Here is a 23383-nt window from a genome sequence, read left to right as displayed (position 1 = left end):
TGGATAAAGCTCACTACTCATTTCTGGGTACTTCAATGAGCTTTGCTTTGTAGAGTTCACAGTCTGAGAGCTGGGTTTATGTGGTACAAAGTGTACCCAAAGGAGGTACACTGGTGCAAAATATGTATAAGAATCTCATCAGGTTCCCCACAGCTCCCGAAGACCCCTGTTGCAAAGCAGCTGCCCTGGGAAGCCAAACTGTTACAGAAATCAGCCCAGAAGAGAAAAGCCCTGAACAGGACCCCAAGTGCCCAACAAACCCAGTAATAACCGGAATACAAAGAGGACATAAGGAAATCCTGCTGCAAAATCCCAGAGGATGATTTATGGGAAGTGTATGGCGATAATGTTTATGTTTGATTTATAAGCTTGAGAGTTGAGATTTCCCTTGGACCGCAGAGGAGCCATGCAGATGCTGGTGGGACAGGAGAAGATGAATGCACGTGCAGGAGTTTTCCCCTATCCCTGTCAGTGTTCAAGGCCAGGCTGGATGGGGCATTGAGCTTCGTGATCTAGTGGAAGGTGTCCTTGCCCATGGCAGGGAATTGGAACTGGGTGAGCTTCAGGGTCCCTTCCAACCCAAACCATTCTCTATTCTATGAAACATCAGCCGTTTTGGCAGCTCAGCTCTGTTGCACAACTCACAGAACAGTTTGTTGAGCTCAGAGCTGTTCTCCTTACTCATGAAAAACCACCAAAACCTTCGTTCAGCCTGAAATCCTCTGTTGGGTGTCTGGGACCGACAGCCTCATGGTGAACAGCTCCAGAGCTGTAGCTGTTGGGGTTGAGTTGGGGGTCTGGTTGGACACAGGGAGAATGCCCCATCCAGGACGATGCTTCTGAGGGGACAGAGCTGGTGGCAGCAGTGCTGCATTAGCTGGTCCATCATGTGGGTTATGTAGAGGCTGCCTGGCTGGGCTGGGATGAGCCAGCTGGCCATTCTGTTGGGCAAGTGGTGCGTGGCTGAAGCCTGGTCCATGCCCAGGCTCTGCTGGTCTGTGCAGTCTGGATATGCAGAATTCAGCCAGCTGGCTCTGGGATCACCACCGTGGGCTGAATTACAGCTCCTAAAGGCAGAGAAATGCAAACCAAAGAGGATGAATCCCTCCCTGACCTGCACGTTGTTTGGGATCAAGGGTCAATTTCTCCACAGGTAGTGGGAGCTTCCTGCCCTGCTCCTGCTGCTGCATCCTGAAGAGATGAAAGGCAAATCTCTGGCAAAAATTATGGCAGAACGTGGCCCGAGCTTTTGCAGGAAGTTTTGGAGCCTGTTCCTTGCTGAGAGGGGGTTGCTGCAATCCTACGTGAACCGTAACTCCGAGGCAGCGTCTGCACAAAGCGCTGAGAAGTGAAACAAGCTCTCCCCACCCAGCTCTTTTCCCTGGTTCCCAGGCTAACAGAGACAGCTTGGCTCATCTTTACAGCTGCAGCCTCCCTCTGTTCCCAAGGTCTGCTCACCCTCCTGGCTTCTTCTTTGTTCTTCAGACCACCAGGACAGAGACACATGCAAAGCCAGCCCTGCCCTGGCTCCGCGGCGGTGGCCTCCATCTCCCTTCAGCGCAGACTTAGGAATTTATAAGCAATCATAATTTCCTGCTGCCACTTGCTTTCACCGCACAGGCCTTCTGTGATTTGCTTGGAACCCCAGCAGATATCCATCAAGGACATGTCCTTTCCAGCTGGCATTTAATGTGTGCCTCTGATGGTGGCTGGTGGTCCATTGATCTGCTCACCCCCCGCATAGTCTCAAAGAGATGATTTGTTTCTTGGCCTTTTAGCAGCAGTGAGCTCCTGCCTTTTTATGACCCTTGGTACCCCCTCCTCAGGTGGTGGCTTGAAATACCTTTTTGGGGGGTTGGTATTGACGAGCATCTCTGTGACTCCGTGTGTTGTGTCTTAGTCCATGACAGCAGTGCACAGCTAGTGACAAGGGGGCACCAGTGCCATCGAAGGGTGACCATTGAAAGATTTAGGACTCGGGTTTGGAGCAGCTTCTGAGGGTTCAGATGCTTCTCTGAAGCTAAGCCAAACCCCTTTGGCCTGGAAATCGAGCTGGGAAATAAAATGAGATTAAGCTGTCAAGTGAGATTTATGGTTCATCCTTGTTCCAGATGGGTCAAAAATACCACGAGTGCAGCTTCTTCGAGAGAACACCGGTGCCTCTGCTCTCAGACAGAGCCAGGGAGGGGAGGACAGGTGGGCCTTCCTTTCAGGTCAGTGGTTGATTATTGTTTTGGGGAAGTTCAGCTTGTGCTCCTGGCCCATCTGTAGCTGGGGATTTCTGTATCTTGGTCAAACTGGTAGAGGATTCACCCTGACCCGGAGGATGAAGGTGACACTTTGGGAAGCCAGCAGATCCTGGGGATGCTGCCCTGGTCCTGCTGCTTGTCCTGGTTCACAAGCTCCTTACAGACACCAGATTTTCTTCCAGCCTCCCAGCAGCTTCCTCACTGTCTGCCGAGCTCCCAGCTCGGATAGCGGCGATACAACGCACGGATCACCCTCTGCTGCTGCTGGCAACTTCCACCCTCTTTCTGTTCCTCCTTAAAAATACTGGTCAGCAAGGACCTGATGTTTTAAAAGGGTTTAAGCCAAGCTCCAGATGCTTCAGAACATGAACTAGGAGTCCATTACGTGAGCAGCAGAGCTACCAGGGAGATGAAAGCATCCAGTAACAGGGACCTGGGTAAAGTCACCTCAGCTGGCCCAGCTGGCACCAGAAAAGGGCACAGATCCATGCCCTGAGCCTTCTCAGGCCACGCCACGGGGCACCTTTCAGGACGTTTGCATCAAGCCACAGTCTCTGTCACTGTGAATCAAATCAGACTCTGGGAATTGTGGAAAAGTGGAGAACAGAGCAGAAAATGTCATTGTGTTGCTACAAATGTCTCTGGTGCACCCACATTGACTCAGTGGGTGATTCAGGTTCTAAGGGAGCTCAGGATGTTGTTGTCTGTGGTTTGTGACATTTTGGTCCCACAGCACTCAGAGGAAATAAGATGTTTGGATAAGATCCATGCAAAGTAACATGAGTGACTGAAGGCCTGGGAGGAGAGATGCTCTAGTTTGGTAAATAAATGGTCAAGCAGACATACAAGCAAAGTCCAGAGAATTCCTGAGGGAGGACTGACGGCTCATTGTCTTGTATAAGAGAGGAATTGGGAGCAATGGACAAAACAAGAAGCTGTCAGGTTCAGAAGTTGCATCCTCCTGTGCCCCATTCTGGGGTGTGGGTATAGCTGTACCCCCAGAGGTGTGATATGACGAGCTGTGAAACTCACGGGGTGGCACCAAGCTGACCTTCCAGCTGACTTCATCTGAAGAGGATGGCATGGCCTCAGCGTGGCTTTCACACACAGTTCATTTTTTAACCCCTCTGTTGAAATCTTTCAGATACTGTTATATATTTCTACCAGTGAAACCCCTAGTTCATTACAAAACAAGCTAATAACCACTGAAATTAGCAAATGGATATCGGTTACCATCAGAGCACATGGGTATAGCTTGAAAATTCAAAAACATCATTTCCCACTGGTCCCAGAACCCCAGTCCTCATCGCTTTCAATTTTTTTCATAAGTTCACAGTGCCCTGAGAAGAACTGACACTGAAAACTACTTTTCTGCCTCTGTCAGTCTTGTAGGGTGAATTTGCTGGTGCCCAATGCGGTGTAAACTCCAAAACCAGCTTCTCTTAGTGGTTGGTGTTGGATTCTCTACCTGCTTGTAAGAGCTGAGCTCAACATTGTCGCCTTTATCCAGGCTCTTATTCTTAGGACAGATGGGCTCAAACATTTTTCTTGATAGCTATACCATGGGGTAGCTTGAGGGATTGGAGCCCACACATCTATCCTGGTGTGGGGCAAGGTCATGCCAGTGTCATCCCAGTTTGGGTGGCTGGGGCACAAATCACAGAATCACAGAATCATCAAAGGGTTTGGGTTGGAAGGGACCTTAAAGATCACCCAGTTTCAAACCCTGCCACAGGTAAGGGACACCTCCCACTAGACCAGGTTGCTTAGGGCCACATCCAACCTGGCCTTGAAAATTTCCAAGGATGGGGCTCCCACAACCTCTACAAAGTTTTTTATTATTTTTTTTTAAAGTTTTGTAAATTCTATATCACAACGGGTTTGTACAGGCTCTTCTTTCAGCCTTCAGCAGGGAGACAGAGAGGTGTGAGGCAAAAATTCTTTTCTTAACCATTCTGGATTCTGTGATGTTTTGCCCAACCCCTTTTATTTTGATTTTCTAATTTTTTTCCTTTCATTTTCTTTCTCTTTCCTTTTTAAAAATGATTTTTTTATTCCTTACCAAAGTAAAGTAGTCAAACATCTAATGAATTCCCTTTTTTCCCTTCTAAGAAGCATCCCAGAAACTCTAACCATCCTGATCCTTACTGCTTTCAGAGAAACACTTTTAATTCTTCTGTGTGGCGCAGATTTACACTTCACAAGATATTTTGCTTCCTGCTTTCTCAATGGGATTTTCTCCAAGCAGCGCCGAAAATCAAGAGCGCTTCTTTTGTCTAGGAAAAGCATTTTTAAATTTCTCAATTCATGGAAAATCTCCCAACTTTTGTCTTACACAGAACAAAGAAAAGAAGCATTTGGAGGTTTTTTTTCTGCCGGCCGGCGGAGCCGGGTGTGTGAGCAGCTGCAGCCATCGAGAGCCTCCTCAGCAGCTGGGAGCAGGAGCTCCAAGTCAGCTCTGGCCACATCTGCCACCACACACTTGTGGTTTTTGCTGCTCAAAGGAAGTTTTAATATCCTTGTGTCTTGCAGTCTGTCCTCATCTGGCTGCAGCAGCTTTTTGCAGGTGTCTGATCTCACCTGAGCCTCCTCCTCCGGGGGCAAGGGGATGCTGGTGACCCCAGAAAAAGTCCCTGGGGCCAGAGGGGCTGTTCGTGGCAGATGGTCCCCGTGCACCTGGGGCCCTCCATGTGCCATGAGGGGCTGCAGCCCAGCAGGACAGGGATGGAAAGCACAGCTGTGGAGGGGCGGCACTGCCGTGTCTGAACAGCTGGAAGCATCCACGGCCCTCTGCTCTTTCCTTCCCTCCCTCTTTCAATTAATTTGCTTCCTTTTTCTCCCTTTCTTTCCCTTTCTCTCTTGCTTTTCTTCTTTTGGTTTTGCTTTCAAATTTATTTTCTCTTTTTCTTGTTCTCTTTTAATTTCTTTCTCTTCTTATCTTTCTTTCCCTTTCTATTTCCCTTTATTTTTCCCTTTCTGTTTCTTTTTCTTTCCTTTTTATCTTTCTATTTATTTTCCTTTTCACTTTATTTTTTTAGTTCCTTCCTTCCTTCCTTCCTTCCTTCCTTCCTTCCTTCCTTCCTTCCTTCCTTCCTTCCTTCCTTCCTTCCTTCCTTCCTTCCTTCCTTCCTTCCTTCCTTCCTTCCTTCCTTCCTTCCTTCCTTCCTTCCTTCCTTCCTTCCTTCCTTCCTTCCTTCCTTCCTTCCTTCCTTCCTTCCTCCTTCCTTCCTTCCTTCCTTCCTTCCTTCCTTCCTTCCTTCCTTCCTTCCTTCCTTCCTTCCTTCCTTCCTTCCTTCCTTCCTTCCTTCCTTCCTTCCTTCCTTCCTTCCTTCCTTCCTTCCTTCCTTCCTTCCTTCCTTCCTTCCTTCCTTCTTTTTCTCTTTTTATCTTTCTCTCTATTTTTTTCTCTTAATTTTCTTATCTTTTCCTCTTCCTTCTTCTCTTCCTTTCTTGCCTTTTTTTTTATTATTTTTTCTCTCCTTTTCCTCTTTCTTCATGTGCCACTCTCTCCTCCATCTGTGTCTCTTTACCACTCTTATTTAATTTCTCCTCCTTTCCCCCTTTTTCTCATCCCCCGGCCCCCTCTGGCTGTATTCCCCACACTCTCACTGGGATGTCACAATCTTTGCAGCCATCCCTGAGGCATCCTGGAGCTGTGGGCCAGCAGTGCCTCAAAGCTCATTTGTGAGCAGCAGGGTGCTTTAATCGAGGATTTCCCACCACCAGCAGCACTTCCATCCTTGCGGGCACACGGGGAGAGCACTGATGTGAGGAGGAGGAAATTACCATGAGGGTGAACCACCTCTGTGTCACCTTCCTGGTTAACTGGCCGTGTCCCAGGACAAATCCCCTTTCTATCACTCTGGCAGTGATGGGATTGCATGGGAATCTCCCTGGCAGGTCCATTCCACCACCAGCTCCTGCTCTGTCCAGCACATTCAGGGCACAGACTGCTTTGGACTGGTGAAGAGCATCTGCGTCCTTCTGCAATGGCTTGGGAGGTGGCTGATGGACTAATTTAATATAGCTTGGTCTCAGTTCTTTTAATTATGTCTTTATAGTCTTTTAATTAGGCTGAATCCTACTAATTTAAACCACTCTTGTTCGGAGAGGCTTCTGCTGAGCAGCTGTTCTCGTTCAGAGATTTCTCTGGGTTTAGGAAGAGAAGCCTGGGACGTTTGCTTCTCCCCTCCAGGCTGTTTTTCTTATTTTGCTTCATCAGCAAAAGGTTGCAGAATAGAAATGGTTCCTCTGAGATAGAGGAACGTGACTTACAAACCATTATTTGTGTCTGGAACCTGTTTACAAGGTTCAGACAATAAGGAAAACCAAACCCACGGTGTTTCCTTTGCATGCGATACTGCTCCAGCTTCCCTTCAAACCAGGCAGGGATTAGGAACTTCAAGGACCAGGATGACAAGCTCATCTGAAAGACAGGGCTCATCCAAAATAAGAAAAGTCCTGGCAGCCAGGCTAACTTCAAGGGAAAGCCATTGGAAAGAGAGCTCCAGGAACTGCTCTTTTATTCCTGCTGCATGCCAGACTGCTGGCTGCAAACCAGGCCTGTCCCAAGGGCTGTACAGTCCTGAGGGGAAAAGAGGTTCCCTGGTGCTCAGCACAAATGAAAACTCCAACCCAGAATTTCACATGAGCTTCCTCTCCATCTCCTGAGCTTCAGCTCAGGTCTCCTCTGTGAGGTGGCCCTGAATCCCCTTTGTCACTGAGCTCCAGGGGAAAAGGAAAGGGGTTTGAAAAAAATAAAGCAGCTTTTTATGTCACCGTCAGCTGGTGTTTCAAGCAGCGATGGGAAGTGCAGGGCTTGGAACCTCAGGGCTGCTCCTCTGCTTCTAGCAGCACCCGTCACCCTTGCAGGGCTCAGCTCTGCTCTTGGCACGCACAGGCTGTTGTCCAGCATCAGATTTTAACAGGAAAAAAAAAAAAAAAAAGAAAAAAAGAGAAGAAAGACTGTGCAACAGCTGTGAGGGATTATCAGTGTGTATCACGCTGTCCTGCTCTGCAAGAATAAAGTATGCTTAAAAGTTCAGGATAGGCATTATTGACTGCATTTAATTGCTTGTGTCCCATCCTGGGGCAGGAGCTGCAGAGTGCCAGGAGTAATGCAAACACTCACAGGGGACAATCCCTGCTAAGAAATCAAAGCACAAGGCAAGAGGGAGCCAACCTGTTTTCCTTCTTTAATAATTCCTGCAAAACATTAGTCTTCCAAAAACAAATACTGTGGTCGGGCCAGGGAATTGAAATCCATCACAGCGAGGCGAGCAGACAGCCTTGCTCTTGCTGCAAGTCAGGAGGGAGGTGGGAAGAAAAGGGAGAGCCGAGGGGGAACAGCGTCACCGTCGTGCGGCTCATTATCATGCTTGCTCTGGTTGTTGCCCGAGTTTATAATCCAGACTCCGCGGTACCACAGGAGCTCATTAATTTGGAGCCCGCGCTGCCGAGTCAAACGCAATTAAGGACAATCAAAGAAATGTCATCGCGGAGTACACTTCATGGATTTCTTTTCCAAGTGGTCGTATCACTGTGATTATTTGTGGTACGGATTCTCAGCACTTCTCCTAGCAGGCTGTGGTCATTCTTGCAGAAAGAGGAGCCCTTTGTAGCAGGAGCGCTGGCTCCGGGCGCTGCCGCCGGGGTTTTACGCTTAGGAGGAGGTTTAGCAAAGTGCAGATAAGGGCCGGGCTGGATTTTGCACACAAGGAAAAATAACTGACCTGTGAAACCCGGTGCCAGCTGTCGTGGAGGTTACACAGTGCAGCTGGACCTATGTATAGATAAAGTTTATGGGGGATAAGAGGGCCACGGTGGCTCATGAGCACACCGGCCTAGACACAGAGCTGACTTAGAACTTCTTTAAACTGGCGTTTCTGGATTGTAAACTCCATGGATGAGACACTTTTATGTGTTATACCTTTCCCTAAGCAGTCCCTACCAGTCATTTATCTACAAAAAGTAAGCGTCCAGCCCCAGGTCTGAGGGTGGAGGGGAGCCCAGCAGCCAGGGCTTTGCTGTGCGCTTACCAGCGACCACGCCAGGAGGGGCAGTGGGAAAGGGGACAGAGCTCCCCTCCCTCAGCCTCCCCGTGAGCCCACCGCTGTGCACACCAGGGAGCAGCCCAGGTCGTAAACCCAAGGGCCATAAAGGTGGAAAAGAGCGCTCCAAAAATTTCCACTGACCCTCTTTTTCAAGGGGTGAGCACTTCTTTGACTAAGTGTCTGTTCACTTGCCAAAACAGCTGGGAAACCAGATACTTCACACTTCAGTACAGCCAATTCCTGTTTGCTGATGCTTAGGATGCTTTTTGGGAGAACTGTTTTTCAGTTTTCATCTGCTTTCAGACAAAGCATGATTAAATCTAATTTTCCAATGAGGGAGGGGAAAGAATACATTTCTGATTATGCTGGAGACTTTTAAAGCTGTACAGGGGGATTGCCACCCTGAGAAATCCGTGCTCCGTGCGGGGAGCTCTTCTGGGAGATGCTGAGTTGAAGGAGGGGTGTGCCTTGCGTTGTGGCATGGTTGGGAGTAAAACACATGCAAACATACAGCTGTGTATTCTATGTCCTTTAAGCAACTTGCCCAAAGTAGAAGTAGGATACATGTTTTGGTGTCAGATAAAACTCAAGATTCTCTGTTCATCCAGGATAAACTTTGGTGGAAGGCAGTGCCACGAGCAGCCCTGGCTGTCTGCAGCCCACCAAAGCTGGGATTTTCGGGAGAGTGAGATGCCATGGAGAACCAGATAACTGCATCATATTGACCTCTCTGCTTGCCAAAGGTGCTTCCTTTCCTTGGGTGGGCTGAATTTTGCCAGCTGCTGTCATCAGTCAAGTTTACAGCCTTTGCTGAATCTTGAGGTGGCAACACAAGCACCCTGCCAAGCACCAGGGCGAAAGATTCACACCTCCGTGATGGTGTTGTGTTTTCGCAGGTCTTTTGCTGGTGCAGCCTTCAAATTCCTCGGGAAAGTGTGAGTCTGCCTGCAGGAGAGAAATACGTGAAAAAGGGATTTAACTGGTTGCCACCCATTAATTGTCCCATGATGATGGCCAAAAACCTTAGAGGAGATTCCTGATTCCTTTTATTATTATTATTATTATTATTATTATTATTACTACTATTATTATTAAAACTATTAGCCATAACAATGATATTCCATATTAATGTAATATCTGAGGTGTAAGATCACCAGCAACCGGTCTGATCTATAAAAAATCAGGGATATTACAACCTTGAAACCAAACCTAAAACTTTGGTGGGGATTTCTCAAAGCCAACATGAAAACCAGCTGAGAAAACCTCCTCCCAGCCAGAATCAAAGCCCCTTCCTCAACTGGCCACTAACTTTTTATTACCTTTATTTGCATTTCTTTCCCACATCAGTCATCCCCAGGGTGCCCAATGCTTCTTGCTGTGACCTGTAGAGGGAACTGTGCAATATGGCAAAACATTCCAAAATGGCCTGGTGTGTCCCTTTCCAGGAAAGGGTGTTCCTCACCCATCCCCTCCATTCTTAAGCAGGCCTCACATTTTCCACTTTCCACTCACATAATTTGATCTCAGGTGGGCTGGCACAGGGCTGGGTTCCCCAGGCACGACAAGGTATTCCCCACGCCAGCTGTGGGCAGCAGCCAGAAGGTACAATGCACCCTACAATCCTGCCTTTTTTTTTTTTTTTTTTTTTTAAATTAGAAACAGCCAGTTGGTGGAATTTGTCCATTGCTGTGACTCATGGTGTCTCAGTTTTTTGGGGGCTGCCAGTAACAAGTTAGGAAAGGGCTGTTTCAACCCAGGACAGGAGTGTCCAGACTTTCCAGGCCCCCAGCCAAGGGTGAGCGGAGCCCAGTGATTCTAGAGAGAGCAGCAGGCTCAGCACTACAGCTGAGGTTTGGGTCCTGTTTTATTGTCACTCCTGACACTGAAGTAAAAGGGCTTGGGACACTGTGGAACAACAGAAGCTTTCCTTGTCCTGTGGCAAAATGAGCCCACTCCCCTCCTTCAAGCACTGTGGAACTCCTTGCTGGACAGTTCAAGACCACTCAGCAACAGCCTGGGAAGACAAAAAGCCACCCTGTCTATGCAAACATGCCCATCTCTGCTCAGCTCTACAGAGCTTGGGGTGTTTTGCCTGTGCCCATCAGGGCAAGGGGCCAGGCAGAGCTTCTGAGCCATCCCTCTGCAGATATCTTCTGATTGCACGAGTTGTCAATTCTGTCAGACTTCAACGCTGCTGATGTGGCAAAGCATGGCCTGACTCAGAGCCTCTTGAAAGCAGCAGAAAGGTCTGACTGAGGCTGGAAAAACCACTGGTTTGGATCCACTTTTCTACTATACTGATGATGTGGAGGAAACGAGACCCAAGCTGGAAGTGGCTGGTGCTGAGGTCTGCAGATGCCCAAACCCTCCCCTGGGATTCCTCCCCTGGAGCAGTCTGTGTGTGTCCAGGAAATGCAAATCTCCTTGGAAAGGGATGGTATGTTGTCATGGTGGATGAGTATCCCCTAGACTGAATTTTTCTTCATTCCCCTTGGAAATTTTGGGGAAAAAAAAAATCTATCAACTAAAGACAAACAAACAACAACAAAAAACTCCCCCTCCAAATATTTATTTGGTGACACTTAAAAGATTAAAAATAATAATTCAATTGGGTTTTAAGAGCTGCAATTTTTAACATTTCTTGGAGGAGTGCAGCCTAGAGCATCCTGGGTTCGCTCTCTTCCCTACAAGAGAGCAATGCAGAGATCTGCTCATTTTTGATTCTTTTTTCTTTATTAAGAAAAACAATGTGTAAAGGTAAGGAACAAATTACCACTGCCCTGCTGAGATTGAGATTACTCATCAATGCCATCCCTGTCTGTGAAGTGGAGGAAAAAGCCTATCCTGGGCCTCTCTTGAAAGGACCTTTTCCAGATTTCCACCCCATCCCATGGGCAGTGATGGCTCTTCAGGCAGGTTGGCCGAGGCTTGGAGCAACCTGGTCTAGTGGAAGGTGTCCTTGCCCATGGCAGGGGAGTGGAATGAGATGATCTTTAAGGTTGCTTTCCAACAAAAGCGTGCTGTCATTCTGTGGTTCTGTGATTCTTTCCCACTTACTGCCACGGGACTCTCGTGGTGGTGGGACACAATTTGACTTTGGCAAGGGAATTGCAGCCAAACACACATCAATAGGAGGCTTCAGAGGCTGTGCTGATGACTTTCATCTGGCCCATTTTCAGGGCAGAATCAGGGGTGAGGTGTCAATATTTCCTCCTGCTCTTAACCTGTCGGAGGGGAGCAGGAGCCCTTGCTGACATTAAAGAGGACTGAGCAAAAGGGCACAAATATAGGCCAGACTTTATATAATTATATAGGGAGGAAAACTGGGATGTCTCTTTGTAGAGGCTGGGAATGTTCCACTGGAAAACTAGGTTAGACTGAAAAAAAGAAAGAGCCTCTGTAACCCAGAAATAGCTGGGAGGTATAAGTATAATTTTCTAGCCCTGTGTTATTATGGTGCTAATTCAGGTCTGAGAAATAAATGTAGGTAAAGGTCTCCCAAGGTCAAGAGGAGAAACAAATCACATTTACAGCTTCCTTTTCATAAAGAATCTCTTCTCCTAATTGAAAACTTGCTATTCACATGACTTTGATCCCCTTCAGTGCGTGGAGGAATATTTTGTGTAATTGATCAATTTATTAATAAATTTAAAAGCAAGGTCATCCTTTGGAGCTGTCTGAAGCACATCCTTTCACCTGGAAGGTGAATTTTAGGAGAAGGGAGAGCCTGGAGGTCCCTCACATGCTCTGGGAGCTGAGATGGATGCAGCCAGCAGGGAGCTGGGAGCAGGGCTGGGTGGGTGCTGCTCCTCCTCACAGCAAGGAGCTGTGATTTCAGCCTCCATCCCTGCAGCCTTCCCTTAGGCAGCAAGTGATGGAACAGCTCAGGCCGAGCCAACTGCCTCAGGAAACCCAGAACAAGCTCAGTGTAATGTTCATTGCCCTTTGAATTCACATTTATTTTTTATTTGTGTGAGGCTGATGAAGATTAGCTCCCTTCATGGAGCACCACCCCATGAAGTGCTGCACAAGAAGGTGTTGCTAAAAGAACAGCCTCAAAACCACATCAGCTCTCAGCAGTCCACAAAAACCTGCTTTTTGCTTAGAGAAAAAGTGGCCAGAGCTGCCAACATCTCTGTCCTGTCATGGGAGGAGATTTCTAAGAAATGTCAGTGGTGCAAGGAAGGATGAGGAAGTCAGCGCAACATTTTTTCTGGGAAGGTGAGACATTTCCCCAATCTGAAATGTTGGTACTTAAACAAGTGCTAGGAAGCTGGGCAGAGTGAAACTATCTGGTTATTGTGACATCAGACTCAAGAATTCAAAGTTTTGTTGCTTTGGCATCTTCCAAACCTTCACTTCCCATCAGCTCCCAAGCAGAGGGTGCATCTCTGGAAGGATCTCCAGCAACGGGACCTGTTTCCAAGGAATGACCACCAGGACAGTGGTTGGATATCTGTAGCAGTCTCATCATACAAACACCCTGAAACACAAAAAAACCTGGTGTCCAGACTGGAGACAAGAAGAAAAATTCATGGCTCTAAAGTCAGAGTTCAGAGCAGGAAAGTGCAATGCTGGAAATGGCTGAAACGAATTGGAGGAGCTGCGGGTTATGAACAATTTGCTCAGGAGTTCCTTTTTTCTTAAAGGTCAAGATTTCACTGAGGCTTGAATTGTTCTTAGCTTGGTTTCTTTAGAACGTGGAGCCCTCCAAGGGGCTGACAGTGTCTGGGGAAATGAGGTTGATGAGGATTTGGGAGGGGAGCAAAGACAGGAGAGAGGGCACTGGTGTTGCAGCTCAGCCACGATGCACAGAGCCAAAGGAGAGCAGCCTCCAGCATCCCTGCACGGGACCACTTGGGATTTAATTGCTCTGCTCCTTGGACTCTTTCTCCTGAATGTGGTTTTAGCAGCCCTGCCAAGTCCACCGATCTGCCCAGCCAAGGCTGCAGGCTGAAAAAGGGTAAATAATCCCAAGCGGCGCTTCTCACTTAAAATTGCTCCTGGAAGCCAAAACACTGTCCCTTCTGGTTCTTATCCCCAAAGAGATGGCAGGTGGTAACTTTTTTCTTTTTCTGAGATGAGTTTAAATCCAAACCCTGTAGGTTTTTAAATAGGAGAGCTCAGGCCTTGTTTTTTACAACTGATCACCGCTAAATACATCAAGATGACATTTCTTTGGCAAACCTGAGCAAGGTTCAGGCTAGGTAAGGGGTGGGCGAGAAGCTAAATTCTTAGACAGACAGCAGCAGATTGGATGGGGCTTTGAGCAGCCTGGTCTGCTGGAAGATGTCCCTGCCCATGGCAGGGTCTTGGAACCAGATGATTCTGAAGGTCCCTTCCACCCCAAATCATTCTATGGTTTTATGATCTATAAAATCTCAGCTTTTGAAGAAAAGTCCCTTAACCCCCCAGACTCACAGCAAGATTTTCATTCTGCCATTCACACTGCAGGTCTTTAAAGGCCAAAAGTGATTTAAAGGCCAACCAAGATTTGCCCTGGCTGGTGCAGAATGCGTCAGGTGGCACAAGGTGAGATGTGAAATGAAATGAAATCAGAAATACCAGCAAGGTCAGCTGTCACCGTGGGACAGCAGGTAAAAATCAGAAGTCATGGAGAATTTCCTCATGTTTTCCTCTCCTGCATTATCCCACACTGGGAGAGAAGACAGGGATGGTGTGTGAACAATTTAGTGAAGAGTTTTGCTTGAGTTGGCAGGAGGTGAGTGTCTTAGCTTAAGCAAACACAGAGGACCTTGAAGCCACAACTATTTTATCATCTGGGAGCAATACAGCTGCAACCTCAGGCCAGCAGCTGTGCTCTTGTGAGTTTTGGACCCCGAAGAAAATGGGAGATAAAAGTCGCCTTTGATCTGACTGGACTGGGTTTTTATTGCGAAGTCCCTCCGTTTATGATTTACTGCAGTTTTTGGTTGGATGAAGATGGGAATTGGGGGGAAAGGACCAACACAGCTTGTGGGAGGGACAGGTCATTTGGAAATCTGCATCTGAGAGCCTGAAGGACTGTCTGCTGGGGTGGACAGGGAACAGAGGCTGTTACTCTCCCCCTGCCCCCTCCTTCACAAGACAGAGCCATGCCTGAAATTGCTCAGTATCAGGGACCCGTCCAGAAACCCTTCCTTATCTCCTGACTAATCATGCCTGGATGAGGCCAAACTGAAGCTTGCTTCATCTCACAAAGGACTAAACAAACATTCTGGCTGCCAGTGATGCAACTCCAAGTTGATTTTTCCAGTTACTCAACTTCTCTCTCCCTACGTATAATGTGCTGAACTTTGAAATAAATGCCTCTCTCAGCAATTTCAGCAATTTATGTCAAGAAAATCTGGATGCATCAAAGTGAGATGTAATATTTTCTGACACAGCACAGGAATAAAGCTGCAGCAGTACATGTAGCTCCCGAGCCTGCGTCTCAGCTCTGCCACTGACAAGGTCTATGGCCAAGGGCAAGGTAGTTGAACTGCCTGTTCCTCAGTTTCCCTGCTGCTGAAAAGTGGATTGTGACATTTATCCCAGGCAAAGGAAGCGGGATGAATTCATACAAAATACCTGTAACACAGTGGGGGGAAGCTGTCTGTGAAGGAAAGGAAACGTGGACTCTGCTGTCTCAGCAGAGAGGACGTTTTATCCTCAATTTGTGCTAAGAAATACAGCATGTGAAGAGGTGTTGCTGATTACTCCTCAGAATCAGCAACATACACTGCATTCAAAGAGCCTTTTCCATATGCTAGTCCTTGTCTCTTGGCTGCTTCCCAGCATGGGTCACAACCTCCTGTCTCTTACAACTGCACTGATGCTCCTTTCCAACACAGGCTCCCCCTTCCCCACCCTAAATTCCTGTACAGAGTTGCAAGGATCTTGAAGGGCTCAACCCCCAGAGAGATGGAGCGCCCTGACAGGAGCTGAGGGCATTCAGGTATTTGTGAGAGCAGGTCCCAGCTTGAGGAATCAGACCCCAAATTCCTACATTTATGCCAACAGCCTTGCTGATAAAAGACAGCTCTCGCTTGAAACCCCTTGGTGAGTATATCAGGAGCCTACAGGGTCCAAAATCCAGACCAAACTTGTGAGTTATCTAAAAAAGAGGGCGCTGCAGGAGCTTGACTTTGCCTGGAGGTGCCTTTTTTTCACTCCACGAAGGCTGGGGTTGATGAACTTTTATCTGTTAGGCTTGTGTAACCTGACATTGATTCAGTTTGTAACAGGACACAAAAATACCCAGATCTGGCCATGAAATTCCCAAAGGCAAAGTGTAGGTTTGTCTCACTGCTGTGAATAGGAATCCTCAAGAAAGAAAGATTCAGCCTGAGACACCCCAGCTGGACAACTGAGCCTTAATGAAGGCCTGCAACAGGAATTAATTCTCTCCTCACTTTTTCACATTATTTATTAAGCCTTTTAAAAGACAACTTGCCTTTTCACCCTTTTATCTTCTCAACAACCTGACGGCACAGGGTTGAGCTCTTTCTCTCCTGATGTATAGGCAGGAAGACTGAAGCTTATAAAACCTAAATAAATGCCTCCACTGCATCCTCACGGGGGATCTGTGGCAGAGAAACCCTCACACAGCCCTCACCAAGCCTTGGTGACTGTTCAGTGCTGGAAAATATTGTCCTGGAAGGCAAAACAGAGCAACTTTTGGTTTCCCATATTCCCTGTCACCCTGTTCTGTGTGACATTCCATGTAGATGAGGCTTCTTTTAATCCCAAGGCAAGGTTCTTGTGGCATCCTCCAGCTTGGGGTGCTTTGCTCCTTCATTTTCAGAGCCACGAGGAAAATGCTCCCGTGGAGTTTTGCTTTCTGTGTCCAGCTCCAGCCGAGCCCTCTCTCCCGAGCAGTGCCAGGAGAGTGGCACTTGTGCTTTTGGCTCCTGAAGCTCAGCTGCAGAGGAGGTGCTGATGGAAGCTGAAGTGACCTCAGCCGACCCGAGCCGCACATCCGCAGCCTCACCCGGTGTCTGCAGAGCACGGCCACTCTCCCTCCCAGCCCAGAAACCTCCAGCCCTGGCTGCTCTGAAAGGCTCTGTCTCCTCTGCCTGCTCCTGTGACCATCAAGAGGGATTTTTGAACCTTTATCTTAACCCACAGATGCATTTCTTTAACATTTTCACTGAGCACAAAGGCTACTTAACATGAGACATTTGGTGAGGAGTGTAATGAAAGAGGAAGGTTTGGACAAGCTTGCTTTTTTCCCTCTCAGGTTTTGACTGGTTTTTGTCCATCTTTGGACTAAAGGTTCCCCTCTCTCCCCTAGTGAATTCATCCTAGGTAAATACATATTTATGTTAAGATTTAAGGTAAATAAGTATGTGTGTTAAGATTCAGATTGTGTAGCTGTGTGTGTGGCACGCAGGCTCTTGCTGCCAATGTCGGTACAGTTATCAGAATATTGATAAATAATAAATACTCTTTATATATATATATATATATATGTATACATATAAAGTGTATTTATACCTAGATTAAAACCACATCTGAGCTGTTGTGGTGACACAACACCTCAGACTGAGGTGGACAAGCACCAAAACCCAGGGATGGAGATGACGTGGCCAGTGACCAGCATGTAGACCTCAGTTTCTCTTGAATAAAAGAGGGATGAAGGGAGTCCTTGGGCTGGTGGTTTTTACACCTTCTGACAGAGCAATAACCTGGATGAGATATTACCTGGGCAGCAGTCAGCAGGAGACCTGGGGAAAAACACCACCGAACATCTCCCCTTCCTAAAAATCCTTTAAAGATGAATGTTGGAGCCAGCCACAAATTAAAATCACACTGAGGCTTGCTGTTGGATGCCAGGAATAATAGACTTTGGTTTCAAGGTCTGCCAAGGAGTCATTCCATGGCTACCATCATCCCAAAATGCCTTTGAGCCTTAGGGCAAAAGTTACTTGTCCACCAGGAATAATCAAAGGAAAGTTGGAGAGTTTTCCTTGTTCCTGAGGGCATTCTGTGGGTATTCCCCTGGATCCTGCTGATGGGTCTGCTGTCCTTGCTGGGGATGCCTTCCTACCTCTGCCCAGAGCCTGCCCTGCAGCCAGGGCTCAAATTGCAGCTGCAGCGTGGATTCAGCCCTGAGTGCTCTCATGGGCCCAGCCCAGGCTGCTCCTGGAGAGCCCTGGCTCAGGTGACATCCCAGCCTGGCCTCAGCCAAAAGCGGCTGGGTGTCAGTCTCTGGGGTCAAGCAAAGCAGGGCTCTAGCCTGCTGTTGTCACTTCAGTCTTGCTGTCACAGCATCCAGCATCCCCTCCAGGGAGCACCAGTGCCAGAAGGAGCAGTGGGTCACAAAGGGATGGTTAAAACACAAGGAAAGGAAGGATGGGATTTGGGATTTGGCACGTATGTGGGTTTGGGCAGCTCCTTTCCTCTTCAGCCAGCAGGAAAGTAGTCCCTGTCTCCATCCCCCAGCCCACAGGGACATTACCTGGCCTCATCACCTGGCTACAACCCAACTAACAACACACATTCAAGCGCTGTGTGAGTGCTTTCAGGCAGACATGGGCTCCTGCAGCTCTCCTGGCTGTGGTTCAGAGGTGATGAGGGACCAGGCACATGTCCAGAGGTGTCGTGGGGGTGTGCAAAGTGCTGCTCAAACCCAGCAGGAGATGAACACTGCATTGCTCCTGCCCAGCCTGTCCCTCAGACACCAGACAGGACTCCCATGGAGCACCCAGGAGCTAGCAGGGCACAATGAGGGTTCCCAGAACAGTAGGACACCAACAGGACAAACCCTCAGCCAGTTTAGCCTTGCCAAGCTCTCTAGGCTCAAGCTGCTGAGCTGCTTCTCCTCCAGCGAGTCTCAGCTCTTCCACAAGATTAAACTGTAAGAAACTTCTCTCTTCTTGTCCCCTTCACTGGTTTGGGGTTCCCCAGATCCCCCATTTTAGATTATTCCAGTTTGAGGGAGTCTTGGGAGGCAAAGTGCAGTTGTAGACTTGGAGTGACCCACCCAAACCAGAAAGTTCTGCTTGTAAAGACAAAAACTGACCTGTAGCAGGGACACAGGATGGGAATTTGTCCAGAGGTCAAGAGGAGCTGGCTGTTGTGATTTTTTACCTCTTCATCTGTCAGTATCATACTCATTCTTGGCAGGGTTTTTAATGTAAAACCTGATTGGTTTGAATACAGAGCTGGAATGATACGAAGATTTCCCACAAAATCTTCCCGTCACAGCTGCAGAGGAAGCTCCTGATCCCCCAGGTCAGACCTGGCTGGTCACCGCAGTGTCCTGATGTGATGTCTGGCAGTGCCAACTCCGAGCTGCCTCTGCTTTCAGAGGGAACAGACAGCCTTGTTCCGTGGCCAGGAGGACAGAGAAGGGACCTGGAGGACAAATGAAACTCTCCTAACTCTGATATTACATCAGCATCAGGCTCTAGGGTTTGTTCAGACCTTAAACACTGAAGCTTTCACCATTTTAAATATGAGAAGGGAAATTCTGGAGGGCATGTGTGCAATGAGTATCTCACACACAACCTGCTTAATTGGACTCTGAACTGATAATGAATCAAATCAGAAAAGCCAGGTAAAGGAAATGTTTTAATCATTCTCTCTGGACCCAAACCTATCACATACTGGTGACTCATTTGGTCCTTGCACTGTCTCAGCCTGGCTTTACTTTCACCACACAGGGCCAACATTTGGGCTCTGCTCCTCTGACCTGGCAGCAGTTCACATCCAAAGCAGCAGCCTCATGCTCTGTGGACACAGGTGGAATATAGAGCCCAGCCAAGAGATTCCAGGGCACAAAAGCAAAATCCAAATGCCCTGTAGCAGTTGGAAGTGCTCAGCTGCTTTGGGCCAGAGTCCCAAGCAGAAAGCTCAGCGAGGAAAGGGGTGCATTCCAACAGGAGCATTTCAGAGAGAGCTTCTCTTTGGCTTCCTCTCTGCAGAAAGTGGGTCTGGCTCACCTGAGGCACCCCAGCCACGTGTGTGGGCAGCTTTACAGCAGCCAGGAGATGAAATCCAGCCCTTTATTATCCACATGAAACCTGAGTTCCTCCAGCAGACACACTGCAGGGCTTGTGGCACGTGGATGAGGCACCTGGAGTCCAGCCAGGTTGTGGCTGGGGTTTGCACACACAAAACACACTGGCTAAACGTCACCAAAATCTTCCCACCAGCTGATTCCCACTGATTCCCACTGCCCCCTTCCCTTGACTTCAGCATTCCCAGCAGGACTCCTGTGAGTCCTGCTATGAACAAACTTTACATGAAGAGCTGTTGCCCAATCCAAAACACTGCTGGGTTGAAGAAGTGGCCAACAATTAGACCCAACAATATCAATCAGCTTGAGTGTGGCAGCATCTTTAACAACACTGGGACTGCCACTTCTGTTTAAGAAGTTGTTTGTGTGGGATTTCCCTCTGGGTGCCTTTTCCTTGTCAGTGCACTTGTTTTGAAACCACAAATTTGCTCCTGAGAACAGATGGTGACTGGGGGCTCTTTCAAGCCAGCTGTGAGGGGAACCTGGCCAAGGCCTGAACTTCTGGGGTATTCTTCCCTCTGCAGGGTCTTTCCTTCCTCTCGGCAGCAGCTGAAGAGGACCCATGTCTGATAGAGAATAAAGGTAAAATAAAGATCTGCCCTGCAAAGTTCCCACTTGCCAGGTGAACTTTAAGGTCTCTTACAACCCAAACCTGTGATTCTATAGTGCCAAGGAGAACTCCGTGTGGCCGAAGACTAAAGGAAAAACCCTGGGTGTGGGAAGTGCTGGGTTTGCCAGGATTCCATGCAGCACGCAAGGCCACGGCAAAAAGTGCACTCCATGCACGCAAACACACTGCTCTCCTAGTCAGGACCTCAACCCAACATCAAATCACTCTCACTGGGGTTTTTATTGGCCTGGCAGCACACCTTATTTAGCTACAGAGCCAGCTCCTGGGACTTGATGTCCAGATGTCAAGGTGGGGCTTTGGAATACCAAAGTTTGCAGTGTGGTCTTGGGTGCTTGGATCCAACCTGAAGAGTGACAAGGAGACCTCATGTGGGGTTTGAGGGCAGAAGGAAAGTCCCTTGTGCTGGAGGAACCCCAGCGCACAGCAGCACCTCACACAGCACTGGCCACTGTCCCTTGTCCTCACACATGCCAGTGCCACAGCTCCTCTGCCTGGATCCATCCCTGCTGTGAGCATCTCTGTAAGGAGTGCAGCACCCAGATTTGCCTTTGGAAAGAGACAGTTCCCTGCAAAGAGCGATTCCCAGCCTTGAGAGCAGCCTCCTGCAGAGATGTTACTTTGCTTTGTACTTGGGGACTGCGCTTGCAATTGTTTCCCTCAGTTAAGTGCTCATACTACGTGGCTAAATCAGGATCTGTGGCCTGTAATGCAGATTTTAAGTCATCCTCTAAACCTTGCCTTTAGGGGAGTGAGGACACCTCACAAGCAGGCCAGCAGCAACAAACTCCACGCTTCCTCCATGCACAAAGACCCTTCCTCCATCAAGCTTCTCTCCCTTAGAGAAGTTTCAGCCAGGCAAAACTTCACCCCAGATGGCTCTAGGGAGGCTAGGAAGTTCTGCAAACACAATATGTTGAGATTAATAGCCATGTTCACCAATAACAGGTAATGAGACCTGACAGGTATTGATTGGGCAGCACGGTGTCACATTTGCTCTGTATGTAGGACACCCAGGCACAAGTGTTTCACATAACTGTGTCCCAGCTGAGCATCCTGAGCACAGGGCATCCCTTCTGGGTCCCTCCCCTGCCTCCCTGGCCAGCTCTCACCCCAGCCAAGAGATCACCTTCATCAGTGTCCAGCACTAATGACAATCCTGTTGACGTCTGGGGCAGGGAAATTGACATTTTTCAAAGTGAAATCATAAGGTCGTGTGTCTGGTTTTAGTCCACCTCCATGTCTTCCCCTCCCCTCCCCTCTCGCCCAAGCCCCTTTTACATTTGCTCTGCTTGTGGGGAAAATGGGAAATGAGTTGGGGGTGAAGGGGGGCTGCAACAACTGAGGTGAGTGTGCTTGGGTGGGACAGACCTGGACTGGGGGAGATATGGGATGGGAAAAGTTTTAGGCCAGTAGGGTCGAGAGATGTGAATTTTAGGTTAGAGCGGTGAGGAGGGAGGGTGGTGGGGCAGGACACTATGGGATGTCCTTGCCAGGATGTTCTCTGAGAGCAAGGGTATGTACCTGCCCTCAATCCCCCACCTCTCCACCCCTCCAAACCTCCATCCCTCCAGATCTCCACTCCTACATCCCACCACCCTTGCACCCCTCCATCCCTCCATGCACACACACAGAGGAATGATGTCCCACTGCCCCACAAGGAGCAGTGAGATCCCCATCATACCACTATTTTTAACCTCCAGAACAGTGCTAAAAATGTCCCATGCTGTGGTTTCACCGTTGGGTGAAAGCTCTGCCTCTGCATCTTCCCCCGCTGCCTGGGCACACGTCAGGAACAAGCTCTCGGTTTGGCATTTCTACTAAACCACCTCGTGCCATTTTTTTCTCCTTTCTCACTCCCCTCTCTCCAACCACAATAACCTTCAAGCCATCTTGTGAAGGAAGAGGAACTCATGTTGATATTTCTTTTTTTTTTTTTTTTTTCTCTTGTGGTTCCTCAAATGATTAATAGAGAATATGGGACTCGTGCACTTCCCACTTAGGAAAAACCGAAATAGGTCTACGGGGAAATTCTTTGGGTTCTCTCTTGCAAAGTTAAGCAGATAATCCCAGAAATTGGGAGTCCTGGATCTGTCTTCTGAATGAAGAAAACTAGAGCTTCACCTCCACTGGAGGAGGCTGTGTTTTGTACAGCAATAGCAACAGGACAAACAACAATTTTTTCCCGATGGTTTTATAAGCAGCCAGAAAACAGGAAGAATTTTTCATGACAAGTTTTGCAAAGAAATGTAAGTGGTTTAAGGTTTGCTTTTACAATGCCAGGGAGCACGGGGAGATGGTGGAAAGCAGTAATTTGAAGTATTTCAAGCCACTCAGACATTGTTTAGCTCCTATATTACCTTCCTGAAGCACTGCAGACACCCATGGAAAGGAGAGGAAAATCCAGCCTGGGCTGCTATGCAGAGAAACCTGGTGTTTTACAGTCTGGTTTTCTGTTCCAGGTCCCCAGGATGTGAACTCCAGGGACAGGAATGGGTCCTGCTGGAGCTACTGGGGTCTGGGACCATCAGAAATCATCATTAGCACTTAACGGTAACAAGGTCATGTTCTCAATATTAGTTATTGGTGCTATGCCTGATCCAAATCTTGTGTCAAAACACAGAAACCAGAAGACCAAAAAGTCACAATTTCTCCTGATATCTTTAAGTGGTGCAGATGAGAGCTGCTCTCAACTTTCCTTAGGGCATTTTATGGCATCATCCTTTTGTGGGCTTGGCAATGTTGGGTTAAAGGTTGGACTCATGGATCTTAGATGTCTTTCCCAATCTTCGTGATTTTGTGTTTCTACAAAAGAAGAAAAGACACATTAAAGCTGTGATTTTCGGATTGCAGACAGTGAGCAGCTCATTAGCATCCTCGTTAAACTCGCTGTTGGATGGTGATATTAATATGAGTGATTAACAACATTATGGGTATTTTAACATTGGAAATTAAAAAAATGAGTCATTGGTCATTTCCCAGACTGCAAGGTTGCTTCAAGTTTAGCAAACTTATATGTTCCAGCTTTTAAGATTTTTCTGCCCAAAAGGGAGGCCTCAACCGCTTCTTTTAAAAAATTGAAAGAAAATTTCCAGGGTCTGGGAAATATATTAAAAAAAAAGAAAACAAAAACAAAAACAAAGCCAAAACCAAGCCAAACCAAACCAAACCAAAAAACCAACAACAAAAACAAAAACAAAACAAACAAACAAAAAAAATTAAAAAACCCAAACAACCCAAGAGATGACAGCCTGGGAGCCTTGAATCCTGCCACGGCAAAGATCTAAACACTGGATTGCTGTACTGCAATCGTGATTACGGGATGCTCCAGTGGTTTATTTTGCCTTGCAGAATGTTTGTTGAAGGGAGGAGAGTTTCTCATGGATGTGTCCCGGAGCTCTGTGTGTGCATGGTGCATGTTGGAGAGGAAGCTCAGTGTTTTTACCCG

Source organism: Hirundo rustica, chromosome 1 (genome assembly GCF_015227805.2).
Source record: "Hirundo rustica isolate bHirRus1 chromosome 1, bHirRus1.pri.v3, whole genome shotgun sequence".
Classification (NCBI taxonomy): domain Eukaryota; kingdom Metazoa; phylum Chordata; class Aves; order Passeriformes; family Hirundinidae; genus Hirundo; species Hirundo rustica.
The sequence above is the reverse complement of the archived record's forward strand: the minus strand, read 5'-3'. Positions refer to the sequence as shown.